General features: G+C 36.2%; 1 long non-coding RNA gene and 1 pseudogene across 8 annotated transcripts; both read right to left on the bottom strand.

Moving 5' to 3' along the window:
- Window positions 1-40: 40 nt before the first annotated feature.
- On the bottom strand, window positions 41-5,775 carry LOC113741334 (uncharacterized). Of its 8 annotated transcripts, none has more exons than XR_011815859.1 (13): window positions 5,083-5,775; window positions 4,892-4,980; window positions 4,670-4,709; window positions 4,520-4,581; window positions 3,639-3,710; window positions 3,294-3,326; window positions 2,887-2,939; window positions 2,699-2,774; window positions 2,451-2,502; window positions 2,230-2,330; window positions 2,051-2,154; window positions 1,000-1,134; window positions 41-621 (listed from the first exon to the last, which is right to left on the bottom strand). It is a non-coding gene; the product is annotated as an uncharacterized lncRNA (long non-coding RNA). The 8 variants fall into 8 exon arrangements; XR_011815861.1 differs by having other exon boundaries at window positions 41-608; XR_011815860.1 differs by having other exon boundaries at window positions 41-1,134; window positions 5,083-5,128; window positions 5,254-5,774.
- A 607-nt stretch (window positions 5,776-6,382) lies between these two features.
- On the bottom strand, window positions 6,383-10,534 carry LOC113692956 (kinesin-like protein KIN-5D; annotated as a pseudogene).
- Window positions 10,535-16,861: the final 6,327 nt, after the last annotated feature.

Raw genomic sequence — 16,861 nt, 5'->3', positions numbered from 1 at the left:
ATTGATGGCCTACATATTCTCAACATATATAGAACTAGGAGGCACAAAACGCGCTGCGCGCGTTGGGATAAACAGAAAATATGCCCACTTAGACATATGGATTCATGGAACAAAAATGTTTGTCAGTTAATAATTTGTGTACACAGCTAAATATAATATACATGAATAAGTAGGAGGCAAAATTGTTTCACGAAAATAGGAATCCAAATTAGCTATCTTATCTTGAGCTTCAAATCCATAAGCTTCATTTCAAAATTTACTCTATGGTCAACCATAGAGTTAACCCATATAGAGTATATTTGACCTGAATCCTGATACATGATCCATATCAAAATTTACACCAAATTTCCCTTTATTCATATAGCAGTTGTATCCATGAAATCCTCCTTGCAACCGGGAGAAGAACAAAGAGGCCCGTTTCTTTGACGTTGACATGAAAATAAAGTCATCAATAAACCTTAAAAGCGGATATTTGCAGTGGTACATGACAGCTTTGTTCTCATGGTGGATTGCTGCAGACAAAGCATCACGTGTATCTTGGTTGCCAAATGAATGTGTGGGAAGCTCCACAAACTTTCTCCAGATTTGTATCCAAAAACTTGTTCCTACTTTTTAACATCTCTTATGAAAAATCCAAAAGAAATCAAACAAAACTCCAGAAAAGATAAAACATCAAAAAGCAGCAAACAATCACAGCCAGATATTTAGCATAAGGGAAAGAACAAAGCATACAAGGAAAAAAGATGAAAAAATTAGCATTAAGACCATTGCATAGCAGCATTAGTAAAGCAAGGATCCAAGAAACACATAAAGGAGTAGGGGGGAAAGGCAATTCTCTAAGATTCCAACTCCGTAAAAAAATTACCTACCATCGAACAAGCGAAAAATTTAGGTAAAGCAAACCAGCAAACAACTGCAACCTTGAATTTTGGGCCATGGTACAATTTAAGAATTCAAGAGGGCTAACAAGAGTCAGTCAAGCCAATTTAGCCAACATACCGCTTTAGAACGTTGATGGCTTCTATTGTACCCAACATGCCAACTACCCCATCATATTTCCTAGAATATGGTATTGCATCAGTGCGAGAACCTGTTGAAACTGAAACTGGAGCAAGCTCAGTTTTGGAACCAGTCCTACAAAAAACCAAATGACGATTTGGGTTAAGTACATGTATAACAAGCAGAAGAGAATGAACAATGGATTATTACAAAAGAATTTTTCAACCAGATTAAATTTTTCCTACATTAACATCCAACGTCATTCTGCGAAATTGAGAATAATTCTTCTTAAACCACCAGTTCACCCTATAAATATGAAGTTTGGAGTTGATGATACTTAAAGTTCAAAATTTGGAACTTAACATCAACAATGTAATTTCAATCATACAACTTTTGAAGGGATTTCATCTTTTATTGCTTGAAATATTCTCAGTGCCAATTATTCTTTCTTATGGACCATAATTCACCAAATATCTCTCAAATAATCTTTTTAAATAGTTCAAAAGTAGTCAATCACTTTTCGAATTTTCAGTACCTTTTCTTTAAAAAAAAAATTGCACAAAGAAAACAAATGGAAACAAATATTTCTTTCAACGTTAAAAATGGCAAAACTATGCATCACTTCCAGAGAATTAGACCTCTTAAATATCCTCAAGGCCATTTATAACCTGGCAATAGATAGAGAATGTAAAGCCAAATTGCTATGCACCATGAACCAATTTTTTTTTTTGAATCGGTGAACCAAATTTTTAAGGCAGTCGGCTGCATATATTACCTTATCAGCAATTACAACTTTGTCTGGAATTTCTAATTTGGTTCCAGGTTTTGCAGTTATTGTCACTTTCCCCTTAAAACAAGGGGAAAAAAAAAGAAAAGAAGAAATTAATGCATATGCCATATGGACATTAAATAAGAAATAACAAACCACTGTACAACCACAAATTGCCACATCACAAGAAAATCTTCAAGGAACAGATACATCCATAAAGCTTCAGAAACAGGGTAACAGGGAAACAGAGTAATAGGGAGACAAGTAGTTAGTTTGTATTACCTTCAGGGTGATACCAGATCCAAACCACCATCACCACTCATCTTTAGGCTGTCTAGTTCAACAATACTGGGAATAGACTTGATACGACTTAAGAAGTTGCCTACCTAAAAAAGTGAAAAAACAATTAGCTATATAAACAATTCAACCTGTGGAGAAAGATAGGGGGCTAAAATCTCAACCTTCTTAAATTCAGGTCCCAATTCATAGTTGGGTTAGTTGGATTTTTCCTAGCCTCGTTGCAGACCACATAGCCGTCATCAGACAAAGTGTACAGGTCGGACTGTAAAGGTTAAATGCATGAATAAATACCAATTCATATAGTATTCAAAACAGAATTCAATAGCATGATCAAAGAACTGATTGGGGGTGGGGGCTGAAAGTAAATGATTTTACTTCTTACCTTTGGTTGTTGGTAGAGAGGAGACTGAATGTGAAATGCCATATTGATAAACCTAAATGGAAAGAAATGGAAAATAAAGATGTTTAAATGAATATCAAGAGATAAGGTTAATGTATCCTTATTGTAGCGCCAATAGCAGTTTCAAGTTGAAGAACTTTCACCCCATCTACTTCCTATTAATCAGACAAAATTAAATAGAAGAACAAATACATTGGCAGAATGCAGAACGGATAGTTAAGAAATAGAACCTTTGGATTTGGAATAATCTCCATCTTCAGTGCACTTTCTTGTACAAGTCTTTTGATTGCTTTCAAGTTCACCCATCTATATGATAGCAGAAATATATCATTCCATTGCATTTTCCATGAAGGAAGCATTGCCCACAGTGCTTGAAGCAAATAATATTTTAGCTTCAAATGAGAAGCATAACACTTACAAGTTGTTGGGATTGAAAATTTTGAACTTCCCTATCAACTTGAATTCATTCACCTGTAAAAAAAGAGGAGCAGCATAATCCTTTAATATCAAAATGATGCCTATGAAATTGTGTAACCCAAGAAAAAGATGTTACATCAAGAATGGGCTAATTCTGGATACCCTTGTTTAGTTGCCTAAATAGGTCGATGGATCTAACTCCACATTAAGTAAACAACCATACTGATTAACCTAACTGGTTATATGTAACGTGCTTATACCCCTACATACATCAATCCTGGGACCTTCTTATGTAGAAATAGTTATTTAAAGAAACAATGTTTAAATTGCACAAGATTGCATGCAGTATGCCAACAGTTAAAAGCATTTCGCTAAAAGGTAAAGAAACCAGAAGAAATTGAATCTCACATGTTCATCAGGAACTTGGGCTATTTCTAGAAGCTGCAACAGAAGATAGAAAATGAATTAATAGCAACTATTAAGCATGAAAATAGAAAGATTCCAGTGCATCATTGAATATATCCATCTATCTCATGGCATGGTTTAAACCATTTAGCAAAATACAAGTAAGAAAAATACCATGTAAACAATATAGCATGTTTATCAATCTTGTCAAAATTTTACAAATATACCAAGTTTGAGTAGCTATTCCAATTTTCTCATAAGTACAATTTTAAATGTTCAAGTATGTATTAACCTACAAAAGGGTGAATATGGCAGGTAATTGTCCCTTTTATCTTTTGTAGAGTATACCTGCCGGTTTTAGTTTGGAGTGGCCAAGTACTTTCATCAAATCCCCGAGAAAGCACTTTCTGCAGCTGAACCCTAATAGATCAACAATAATAGGAAAACAATAATAAATCATCTAAAAGTATAGAATACAGGGAAAACAAAAGGCAGAAAGTTAAAGAAGACATTATTCTAAATGCAAAGGCTGGTTCGATATTGAAAAAGAAGTAAATTTGCATCACTAATCGGAGGCAGAAGCCATACTAACACAAATAATAGTCATCTTTAGATGGATTTTATCGGACAAAAAACCAACAGAAAATTTCAGGGCAGAAAAATCAAAACAAACAACCATGAAACAAGCAAAAAGAACAGCTGATAATTACAAAAAATAGCAACACCACAATAGTTCAAACATGGAAGGAAAAAAAATGGAGAGAAATGACAAAATAATGAAGGCATTACCTTAAAGGACTTAAGATTCTTCAATGCTAGCAGCTATCACCACTATTAAAAACACCAAACCATCCATTCACCATACTATGCCACTTATATGCCCTCAACCCCACCTTTCCCCTTTTCCTGAAACGAATATTGACCCCCATACCTAGAATAAGCAAGTTTGAGCCTAAGCTCTATCCTTGAGGCTTCATTAGTTCTGCATTTTATTTTTCCTTATAAATGGCATTATTGTAAAGAAAGAGCAATCAACATAAAAGTTAGTTTAAGTAGAAAAAACCCAATTAACTTACTAAACAAAACTTACACAGTCATCATGCCTTCCTTAAGAAAATTTATGTAGTTTGTAAATTTCAGTAAACATGTAAATTTAACTTAAAAATGCATGCAATAACTAAACCGCAAACAATTGACAAGATAATGAACAAGAATGCCTGAAATGATACCATGAAGATGATCTTCCAATGATCCCAAGGGCATGAACTAATAGACAAGTAGCCTCTGGTCCCTATTAGCACAGTAACCAATTAAATTTACAAGGTTAGAATGATATAAAAGACTGAACATAAGAACATCAACCAAAAATTCCCGGTTACCTTAAAGTCTATTTCTATCCAATTGCTTAACTGCAACAACCTGTCCATTCCAGTAATCCAATTAATTAGCAATAATAAACTTGAAAAGCAGCCAGAAAAATTTCGGTAGAGGCATTTCTAATAAAATCAATATTGCCATTCTAAAAAAATTTCAGGAAAATTCAGAAAAAAATCCTATGAAATGAAATAATTAGGAAAAAAATTAGAGAAAATCGCACATACCTCACTCTACTACTTTCGCTTGAAGATCTGGGATTGAATATTTTCTTTCAGATCATCTCTAAGAGGGCCACCACATATCTACACTCTAGCTGCATTCCAGAAAAAACAAGACAAAACATCGACGCAACCAAATAGAAGAGAGAAAAATAATCACTAATTAACGGAAAGTAACGGAAGAACCGAGGTAGTACCTGAAACAATAGAGAGGAAGCAGCAGTCAATGCTTCACTCTCGGTTCTATATTTGACCGAAAAATAAAAGTCAACAAATCAAAAGTAATCCCAGCCAAGACAAAGTCGGCAGTCTCTCAGCCAAGGAACGAAAATAAAAGACGATTGTGGAAAAGGTTAGGTATCGTTTACAGGGTTTGAAGCTTCAAATGTTAAATGAAAACACGGAACAAATAGGCAGTTGGCACGGGTAGTGGAGGCCTATGCTTTGTTCCTTCATCTAGCTGTAAGCTTGAGCCGGATGGACGGGTGGAGTGCTGTGGATAGAAAAGAAAAGCCTAGGGACCAGCAGAAAGTGGCAACTGGTAGCTTTTAAATTCTGTGACGTCCGGAGCTGGGAGACATGACAAATTGGTCGTAGTAGCCGGTGTGGCGAGTTGAGTGGGGAATTGGGGACGGCAGGCAGGCGCAGTAAACATGAGAATAAAGAAAAAAAATAAAAAAGTTGATGTAATATTCAAGAATAAAATCAAAGAGTTGGAAGGAAAGGAGAAGGAGAGATAATAAAGATTTTGAGAACAAGAGGAAGAGGGAAAGATCTGATCAAGGACTGTTGGGATGGGTTTAGCTTCTGAGGATAAAGGTGAGGCGAAGGAGAGAAGGGGAGAAGAGAGAAAGCGGCGGCGGCGGAGGAAATTTAAGAAAACCCTAGAGAGGAAGTATTTGGCGCATCGCGCGGAAAAAAAGAGGCTGGTGACTCTCACGTGCGAAGTATTTGGCGCATCGTGCGGAAAAAAAGAGGCTGGTGACTCACATGTGCGGCACGTGAGAGGACGACGAAAACCATTCCAGGTCATCAGAGGCCTTCGGCTCTTTATCTACTTACTAGGAGGGGATCACCGCGCGATGCACGGTGTTAATTTCATGTTGCCCAGAAAATGCCCAGATTTTCAAGTGAAGATATCATATATCGTATGCATTGCATTTAAGTTATTTGGTTATAAAATGATTAAGCTTTTAAATAAGCAATGTTGTAAGAAAATGCGAGTAAATAAAGGTTTGCATCTAACATGGTGTCGAGAAAAAGATCAAAAAGAAAATAATTGAGGCGAATAAAATTGAAACTCAACAGTATGATTTTGCTTCATGTAGAGATGGGATGAAGTGTTGGGAGAAGTAAATGGGAGATTCAAAAATATTAAACAATGAGTAAACACTACTAATTTTTTCTATTATTCTGTGGAGGATTGATTATCTGTGGTGTTCTTAAATTTACAACGAGCATTAATTTTGATGTTGTTCAATCATTTCTATATTATTCATCCAATTCTTTGCATGTAACATTTTAGGGATGTAACAAGCATTTAATGCCTTTCTAAGAGCTGCCTTTCTTCATTGGCAGCACACTCCTACATTGAAGGAAGAAACCAAAACAGAATCAAACTTAAAGCAAAACCACAACTTAGAGCAGAAAATAGGTTCAAGTGGGAAAAAAGTCAAATCACCTTAAACTTCTTTTCTAGATCAGATAATTGTTTATCATTGACTGTCTGTGATTCTTCTATAATTCGGCCTAATTGTGAAACATGCGCATCCAAAGTTTTCAAAAAGTTGGCAGTTATTTCAGCAATTGACCTTGTTATCGTGACAGCTCTTTGATGAGCCTGCAGAAGATGTCAATGTAAGTAACATTAGCTGGTTCTCTCAAATTAGATCAGAGAATGGAAAGTTATCAGGCCAAGCATGTTTCTTTAGTTTCTTAAGCAAATGCCAACCTCACGTTGCTGCAGTGCAAATGCAATTAGTTTGCTCTCCTGACCGTGAAGACTATTTTGAAGATCATTCAGCAGTTTATCAGCCTCTGAAGCAATACTATTGAAAAACTGCATTTTTTGAACATTGATCAAGCAAAAGATACAGAGGCAAATCATAGTTGTAGCATTCAATGTCAAGAGATACTCACCTTAGTCAGAGAAGATGAATGCCCAGAGACCTGAGAATTTAGATGTCCAAAAGTTGACTGTGAATTCCCATCAAGTTCCCCAGCTAAACTGTCAAGAGATTCTATACCAGAACCATACATAGTTTTCAACTACTCGAGGCGGCTTCGAAACTCTTCAGTAGCCTAGCACACAAGAGAGACGTGAATGTATTGACAAACAATCTATGCAGATACAAGCTTATGCTATTTCATGTATACAATACCTGTGTCTTTGTGGATACAAAAGACTGCATATCTTCTTCCATATCCTTTAATTGTTGCTCTTGTTGTGTTGCTGAAGCTGTCACAGTTTTATGCAAGATGCGAAGCTGTTGCGTTAGCTGTGGTTGGAACTTCTGGACAATAATTCTGTTTCCATCTTCTATTTTGCCCTTGTGCTCTGGATAAGCAATTATGCATGAATAACAACATTAAACTGCATGGTTTTGGGCATAATACATCCTTATTCTGTTTAGATCACTAAGCTTAGCATACAAACCAATCTTAGCAAACAAATTGGAGACATCTGATGCAACATTCTCCAGTTCTGTTCAAAGATCAAATGCCCGCTCCATAAGTGCTTTCTCTGGTAGAAGAAAACCACATGATGTCAGAAAACTATTCTAATAATGTCTTGATGGATTATAGAAAGATTTCTTTTACATGATGGATAGTTGTTATTAGTACATAAAGTGAGAAAAAGCAAGCAGAGAAATTCAAAAACTTAATTGTGTCTAGCAAAAAAAATTCAGCTCATTGTGGGTCTCTGTCACTCTTTTGCGTTTCCTATTTAACCAAAGGCAAGTTGCACAAGTAAACAGACTAAAATATTGAAAGTAAAGGGACCTCATATCACCAGTCAAACTGGAAAAACTTAATTATGTCTATCAAAAAAAATATTCAGCTCATTGTGGCCCTTTATCACTCCTTTCTGTTTCCCATTTACCAAGGCAAGTTACACAAGCAAAAATTATGAAATGGCCCATGTATATAACATCACAGATCTCACCTAGATATTACTGAATATTAGAGTCAAATAAGAAGGAAAATTGCTTAGGAGACAGGAAAGCATTGCAGGCTAGCAGATCAGATGCAACAAAAAATCATAAATTGAAAAAAGTTATTAGAATGACTTGGTAGCCTAAGTAACAGGAAAATAATAATAGATGCATTATTTATGCAGCAACATTAGCATTTAGGACTATATGTGAACAACTTTAAACTGTGGTGAACATTGGCCTCACCAGACTTCAGAAGATTGGCCATCAGATACTCCTTTTCTTTTATTGTGGCATTAGCTTGTCTAAACCGTTCCTCCAGATCAGCCAAAGCATGCTCAGTTTCCTGCAGCATTTTCTAGAGCACAACAAAAATATAGTTGTGACATCATGAGCAAAAGAGGGGAAAACACGACGTACTATTATGAGGGCAACAAAATAAATTAATTTTATCTCAGTTTTGTCAAGTTTGTCACTTAACTCTGCTGTCAATAGCTGTTGAGATTTGTAAAGTTCCTGAAGCACCACAAATTGCTGCTCAAAAAGCATAACGTGTAATCAATCAAGTGTTGCAAGTGGCAACAAGAAAAGACAAGCTTAAAGATTCATTTCTCAAGCATACCTTGTCCCTGGATTCCACATCAAGCTCCATGCGTTCTATCTTCTCAGCCATTGCCTGAAATTAGAAACAAAATTACTAATTTTCAGGGGAAATTTTCAGGTAATACATGTCATCATCAGACCAAATGACCAGATTGGGACCTTTTTCTCGGCTTCATCCTGCAGATAATGATCTTTTGGTATATAAATCCTGTTTTTTTCTCTAGCAGCATACATCTCTGATGAACATAAGATTGTTAAATAGATTCAATGCAATATTGTCACGGCATGTGCAAAATTATCTAATGTGCTTAACCAGTCTGTAAACCAAAAGATTTCTGTATTTATGGAAGTGTACACAACGCACTTGCATGAACAGACATAGACAGAGCAATCAACAAACCTTGCTTCAATCTGTCAATTTCAGAGTATAGATCTTTAATCATTGCAGATTTCATCATCTTCTGATTAATCTGAAATCGCAAGCAAACCAACATTTTTTAGCAGGATATAAATGAAGACAGTCACAAACCCTATGAAGGAACACAATAGGAGAAACATAGAAGGAAATCAATACATGTAATGATGAAAGAGCTTTAAGAGCTCTTAGAAAGGCATGTAACATTTTAGGGATTAAATGCTTCTAGAAAGCTTTAAGAAACCACCATAACTCATACTTTCTGTCAAACAGCACTAGAAAAAATGCTTACAGAGGAAAACATTGATGTTCATGCCTATTTTTAGCTAAAACCTAATAAATTCATCTTCCTTTCTATAAAAATAATAGTATGATCCAATAAAATAAAGGACAAAATAAAAACTTCAAGTGATTTGAGAGTAGAGACCGAAATTAAAAGGACAAAGTTTTTATCGGCAAAAAATAAATAAACAAATAAATCAATAGATAAATAAAGCAGAACAGACCTTTGGAGGACAAAAAAGGATGGAATATATCCACAAGTACTTGCATTTGCATCCCATAAAAGTTGTCATCTTTTTCCTGCAAAGATAATACTATAAAAATTAGGAAATCGGATAAATAACACATAAAATAAAATAAAAAATCTTAAGATATAAAGATTAGAAGATCAAAGTTCTTATCGCTAAGAAAATAATTGAGTAACAGAGATATTAAACCGAGCTTTATTAATTTTTAAGCAAATAAAGACCATTGGAAGAACAGAGAAAAGTTGAGTAAATCTACAAGTTATTTGTAGCTCATCTCATCTAAAAAGACCAGAAACAAAAGCCAGAAAATTGAAGGTCATTTGTGGCTGTTGTTGCCCTTAATTTTTTTTAAAGAAACTTTAAATGGGGATTTGATAAGGAATCAAGAAAAAGCATTAGTACATCCGTTAGGAGAGGGTGTTAGCAAAACACCCTGACAAATAGTTGATGGCAATAAATAGAACGGGAAGTTGATGACAAATAGTTGAGCAAGCCAAAGGGAGATCACCTCTGACAGAGCAGGGACAGAAGGAATGGGGTGAATGGTTTTCCGATGAAAGGAAAATGAATGTGAAGATGAATAACCACAGTTGGCATGCTTGTTCAGGTATCCAAGAAAACGAATTTCTGGTCTACTCCGGGCAGCAGCAGCTCTTGTTGTCGGAGCTTGGCACCAAAAAATCGGTACTGGTATGCTTGTCTCTCGGATTCTGATTCTCCACATATACAAGTAGCTTGGCGGATGAAGCTGCCAGAGTTTCCATCACCACTGAGGAAACAAAGGCTATCGCGCTAGGTAGCAGGGGTACTACCACTAAAGTATTTCCCAAATAGGGGGTGAGGGGTGATAATTCGAGAAACAAACTGGTAGATCAGTTTCTGGCGCGGGGCTTTTTGTCAGCCAGTGCCAGAGGAACATATATATGTGGGGACTGGAGGAGAGCGGTTGGCTACTAGTGAATGGGTTTTGTGGTGTGGGGCACTGGAAGCTGCCAGCAGACTTCCGACCTTAATTTTTAGAGAAAACAATACAGAGAAAATCGGAGAGGTATGGAAGAAATGTTGGTCCGCCGGTGAGTTTGAAAAGAGAAGAAAGTAAGTGACAGGGACGAAGAGTGTTTACCAAGCCCTAGTCCCAATCGTACAGAAATCAGAGGAGGAGAAAGATAAGAATTTGATGGTAGTAATCCTTGAGCCACTAACCAACCTTCAATTGATGTGATTTTCTCTGCTACTGCACGTCTTAGATTGGATCCAGTGGATAAAGAACAAACACATACAGAGAAGAGAGTTCGTGTAAATGAAGAATCGGAGGGGTAAACCAAGGGACTAAAAGTCTAAAACCCAATCAGACGAGAGAGAGAGAGAGAGAGGAGAACAGCGATGAACAAGGGAGAAAGAGAACCCTTCTAATGTATCGAGCCATGCGCTAGTCCCATCCTCGGCAGAATACATCAGAAAGAAAGAAAACCCTCCAATATTTCTGTAGCTGGGCACGTGATTTTGGCGCGAGGAGGACGACCACATTTTAACCAATGAGAGCTTGACAAATCAGCAGACGACCACTCTTTTGCCAAAACTCATTCGCGCTTTTACTATATAGGTAGATCAACATAAGTAGATAACGTCTCAAGTGAATTCAGCCAAAAGTTTCGTCGTCCTCTCACGTGCCCGGCATGTGGATTGGAAGCATCATGTTGTTCGCGCATTGCGCGTTAGCTCCCCATCTGGCCTTACCTGCCAGTGTCCCATGTGCCCGTACTTCCTTCTTTCTGTTCTTCTGCTGCATTTGCTCTCTTTCCGCTGCCTTTTCTCTCTCCATTTTTTTTTGGGCAATGTTGCTCTGTCGCTTACCCAGATATAGCCTCCATTTCCATCTTGTCTATTTACTTTAGGGTTTACATACACAGAGCAGCAAATACCTCTCCGCCGCTTCTCCTCTCCGTCGCTTTCCTCACCAAAAAATTATACTACCAAAATCTTCAGTAGCGGTGAGCTTCCTTGCTCTTAGCTTCTTTTTTTTTTTGGTCAATTTGCAGCTTCCTTATTTTTATTAGTTTGCAGCTTTCTCTATCTTCTTTTTTTGAGCAATGTTGCTCTGTCGCTTAGCCAGATGCTCTAAACCCTGGTACAAAAGCTTGTTGAGGTATCTGGTGATGCATTGTCTTCTTACAACGCAAGGAGTATTGAGCCTTTGTCTCTCGCGCGCTCTGGTTGCAGCGGTCCAAATCATATGCCACCCGTTTGGTTCTCCTCCCCCTTCGGTGTAAGTTTTTTTCCTCCTTTTGTAATGCAGCTCCTGTTTTCCTCTTTTCTTCTGAGTTGAGTCTGTTTTGTTGTCCAGAGAGGTGCAATCTTGGTCTTTTCCTCTGTACGTTTTAGGCTAGAGTTGATATGTTTCATCCTTTATTTCGCTTGGCCAAGCTAGGACCTTTCTTGCCTTCTCTAGATCTTCTGTTTTGCTCTCCAGAGAGGTGCAATCTTGCTCTTTTCCTCTGTACGTTTTCTGAGTTGTCATGTTTCTTTAGATTTCTTTTCTTTCTATTTCTACCGTATGTTGTTCTCCGATCTCTTCCCCTTCTTCTTGCCTCTAGGGTGTTTCTTAAATTTCCGCCCCGCCCCTCTCTCTCTTCCCTTTCTCCTTCGCCTCTTTCTCTTCCTTTCCCTCGTTCCTTTTTCAGTCCACCACTGCTGCTGTTGGTTAAGACGGAACAACTTGCTCTGGTAATTCCATAATTTTTCTTTCCTTTTTTTGCACTATTTTATCTTAGATGCTCTAAATGGATTCCAATTCTCCTCTAGAACAGAAAGATTGAAGAGGTTTGTCTTTGTTTTCTTTTTATTATCCATCCATATTTCTTTCTTTTCTTCCATTCTTCTCATTTAGTTTTTTTTCACAAGGAGCTGCCTTTTTTTTTTCCTTTTTTTAATCATTCTTTGGAATACTTGGTAGCATATTATTTGCGGAATCTTCTTCATCTGTTATGATGTTAAAATTTTCTTTATCTGTCCTCCTATTGGTAAATAAAGCATATTTTCTTCATCAATTTGATCCTATGTTGTTTTAAATCCTATAAGCAGATATAATGATCTCACTTTGTTTTGTGTTTGATTTTGAAGGGAATCGAAATGCTTTCACTTGGCTCATTCAAGATTGGAGCTATTCTTTTGGTAAGTGAAGGAAGCTTAGTAACTTAAATAAACTTATTTGTATAAATGCAATAAGATAAATTTGAAGGTGACGACTAAGACTGTGAATGTCAAAAAATTTATTATTGTGTATCAATGTTTGGTCAATATGCTTTGATAGATACAAATGGACACACATGTATTTATGCATTTTTATCAGTATTCCCGCTCTAATTGATGCATCTTCTAGATTGCACTATCCTACCATTTGTTTACTATGATGTAATAGACATGTTTTAAATTTGCAGGCTAGACTTTTTGTATATGACATTTTCTGGGTCTTTTTTACCCAAGTAATGATTAGTGTTGTTAAATCTTTTGATGCTCCTATCGAGGTAAGTGTGTCATGTTGCGTTCTGTATATCTTTAACAGAAATTCTTGTACTTGGATTCTGTCTATCATAGTTTGTAACTAAGTGTAATAATATATACTTTCTACAGTTTTTGTTCCCAACGGCTGACTCTGCAGGTCTGTTTTCAATGCTAGCTCTTGGGGATACAGTAATTCTTGGTATGGCTTTTATTCTAATTGTTCTAATAGTTGTTGTCAGTTTGTCATCCTCATTTTGGCTGCTATGTTGAGAGTCCATAGCTAAGTTTTTGAATTTGATGTTCAATTGTTTTTCTTCCTCGGCTGCTTATAAGGGAACACATGTATCCGGTGATGAGATTCATCATTTTTAATCCAACCCTCTCTACAGCATTGCATTTTTTACTATTTGGAATAATTGTGTAGTTTTTCATTTTCATCTCTAAGCTTCTTGTTTGGTTGGTGATCCCTTGTGATGTGTGCATGGTTCTAAATTGTATGAAGAAATACTCGGAAGTGTGCTAAGTAAAATCTGCATCTGTAATTTATATATCTCAGGAATTTGTGGCATTGGCATTGCACTTTAAAGTTTCTTAGGGGAAGCAGAACCAATATTTCAAGAGTGCTTTTGTAGGATACTCTGTTGGTTTGATCCCGACAATAATTATCATGAATTGGTTTCAAGCTGCACAGGTAGGTGTTTTATGCATGTCCTTACCTTTGAAAGTAGATAGATACATTTGAGAACTGTAAATTTGTTCCAGTGAGGGTCCATACTTCTCATTTTGTTGATCCTTTTTAATGGTTATTTATTCAGGCTGCACTCTTGTATATTGTACCGGCTGTCATTGAATTTTTGGCTGTGCACGTCTTTTGGAAAGGAGAAGTGAAACCAGTAAGTCTTTTGTGATCATGAATTTATTTTATAACTGTTGTTAAATGCTGAACTTCTTTCTTTCTTGGTGTATTATAGTGAAATGACTTTATGCATGTCTTTGGGAGATACTTTTAAGTGGCCGGATAGCTACCTGGCTCATGGCCACTTGATTTTAAACTTTTGCAGCTAAGACAATGAAAATAAAACTAGAGATAGCAACCAGCAATACAAAATCAACAAAGGTATTATTGTTTAATTTTTTGGATTATGAATTTTTTTCATAAGTTCTTTTCTTAAGGTTCGAGTTTTGCTTGCATATTTCTTATGTATGATTGAATGACATTCTGTAGATGGAAAGGGCTACCAATAGAATGTTTACTTTTTGGACTGAAATTTTTTATGAATTCTTCCCTGAAGGTGCGAGTTTTGCTTGGCATGTGCATGAGTAAACCACATTCTATATATGGACTGGGTTACCGATTGAACCTTTTAATCATGACAACCTTAAACAAGAAGAAAATTATATTTAGAAGTTTTTAAGTTCCATAATCTATCATGCTACATTTTAGTTCAATCACAGTACTGGTTCTGAGTACCTTGATCTTGTACATAAGTTTAATTTTATTGCTTGCATGATAAATTGTCATAAAAGTGAAGTATGGAGTAGCCCAACAATATGCAAATTTTAGTTCGATCATCAAGCACTGGTTCTAAATACCTTCAGCTTTAATTTTGCACTTTTATTCTAGAACTAAAAGTAGTTTTTTTTTTAAATTTTGCACTTTAATCCTTCTGCTTTGGTTGCTTTTATTCTGTAATTAGTGCGTTTTGGTAAGCTTGACGAACCGATCCTTCTGCCTAATCTTGATATTTACCCTTTTACCTCTTTTGCAACATTTGGTTGATGGCCATGCCTCTATAATTGAGTCATTGGATTCCTTTTTTTGTCCTTTTTTTTTTATAGAGTAGTCATTTTGTCTCTGAACTGATATTGTGACAAACTAACTCGTCTTTTGGTTGACTGATTTGTAATAGATATGATAGGAGTTGTTGCGTATATTTTACCAGTGAGAAAGGCGCTTTTAGATGGTGTTTCTGTTGTTGCTAAAGATTACGTTGTTAATCAAAGGTGATTCCCGCTACTTGGATCTTTCCGTGTTGCTTTTGTTGGCTCCTACATTTTTTGAGATTGCTGACTCCTTGTTGTTTATGTTTGTTGTTATAGTAAGAAGCCTGTGCTTCTGACATTGCTCCGTGATTTTTGAGACTGAAGTGGGATGGACCAAGTAGATGCTATGGGGTCTATTGAGTCCAATCCAGTTATTATTGGTATTAGACTCAGAGTGAATCCCTGATAATTGTGAGATCTGTTTCTATGTATATTCATGGTTCCTTAGTTAATTTGTGTTAGGCTATTGTGTTAGTGGACACTATGCTATCATTTTTTTCTTGGTACTTTTCCCTTCTGGACTTTAAATCACGGATTGTTTGCTAAGTCATGGCAAGCTAGAATGTTATATTGATCTTTTAAAAGGTGACATTTTTTTTAGGCATTCTGATTGAAGGTGAACCTCATTCCTTTTTTCAACTGATATCTTTGAATTTTTTTCCCTCGTCCCAGGAAAAATGTTTTTTTTTTTTGGGTAGAAGGAGGTGCCAACATGTTCTTGCTTAATATTGCATTAAGTGGTGCGATCCATGTTTGAATTTGCGTATGCCAAATTGTGAATTCAATGGTTTGTTGATAAGTACTAATTCATTGATATCCAAGGAAAAAACGTCAAGGATATGGATAGAATTTGAAACTTTTATTCAGACAATGCTTAAGATTGCGCAGTCTAAAAATATAGACATGGCCTAGGATTGCTTCGAGGCCCTTGAGCTTCCCCACTATGTTTTTGTTTTCTTTCTTTATTTGCTAATCAATTTAATAAAGCCAATTTCACCAATTAAACAATTTAAGAAAAGGTTCAACTAGCTACCCTAACAATCAAAAGAATAATTTTCTCTAGGAAAAAATAGAAATGACCTTAAAATTAGCTAAGCAGCAAAGGCTGCATGTTACAGGTCTTCCAAAAGACATCCGGTAAAATTTATTGTCCAAAAAGCATAAAGTAATCAGTAATCATTCATCTAGACACTCCAAAAATTTGGTATTCTCCAACTTCTAGCTACTTCACAGTAATGCTCAAATTTGTATCACTCCAACACCTTTATTGTAAAGACCAAAATAGAAGGAAATTGAAAAAAAAAAAGGGCAGAAGGGCTGGTTGTCAAATACATGCAAAAATAAATATGGTCATAAATATATAGGCATGTTATTCATATATTATTTCCAGCTATTAATCTTGAGCTGTAAATGAATAGGTATTTTTCTCATTTGATATTCATATTCCCAACTATTAATCATGACCTTGGCATATAAGCTTTTATTTCTACCGCGCGGAGCGCGGTTTATACCTCCTAGTGTTGATAAGAGCGAGTGGGGGTTTTGGTCTGAGGCTCTTTTTTCGTCGGCCCTCGTTTTCGTCGGCCCTCGTGCTGTTCACGTGCCAGGATTGAAGGCAGTTGCAAAATTACAACTCTACTTCTCTTGTGCTTTGGAATGATATGGGCATATGGGTCCTTTTCTTGGTTCATATTTTTTTCTAGGGTTAAGACATTTATCATTCTCATAATTCTCCCGCCGCTTCATGCCTTCTTCCCTGTTTCCTCTTTCGTCTTCCCTTTCATCTTCAGATTTCTAATCTTTTATGTCATCTTCCTTTCAACAGATTTCTAATCTCTCATTCCTTATTCCTTTTTCCTCTTCGTTTCCAAATTGCTGTCATCTCCTCTTTCTTTCCTTCTGATTCTTTGATATTCCTTTTTCCCTTCTTATTCTTTTCCTCTTTTCA

Source organism: Coffea arabica, chromosome 6c, assembly GCF_036785885.1.
Source record: "Coffea arabica cultivar ET-39 chromosome 6c, Coffea Arabica ET-39 HiFi, whole genome shotgun sequence".
NCBI classification, from domain to species: Eukaryota; Viridiplantae; Streptophyta; class Magnoliopsida; order Gentianales; family Rubiaceae; genus Coffea; species Coffea arabica.
The sequence above is the reverse complement of the archived record's forward strand: the minus strand, read 5'-3'. Positions and strand labels throughout refer to the sequence as shown.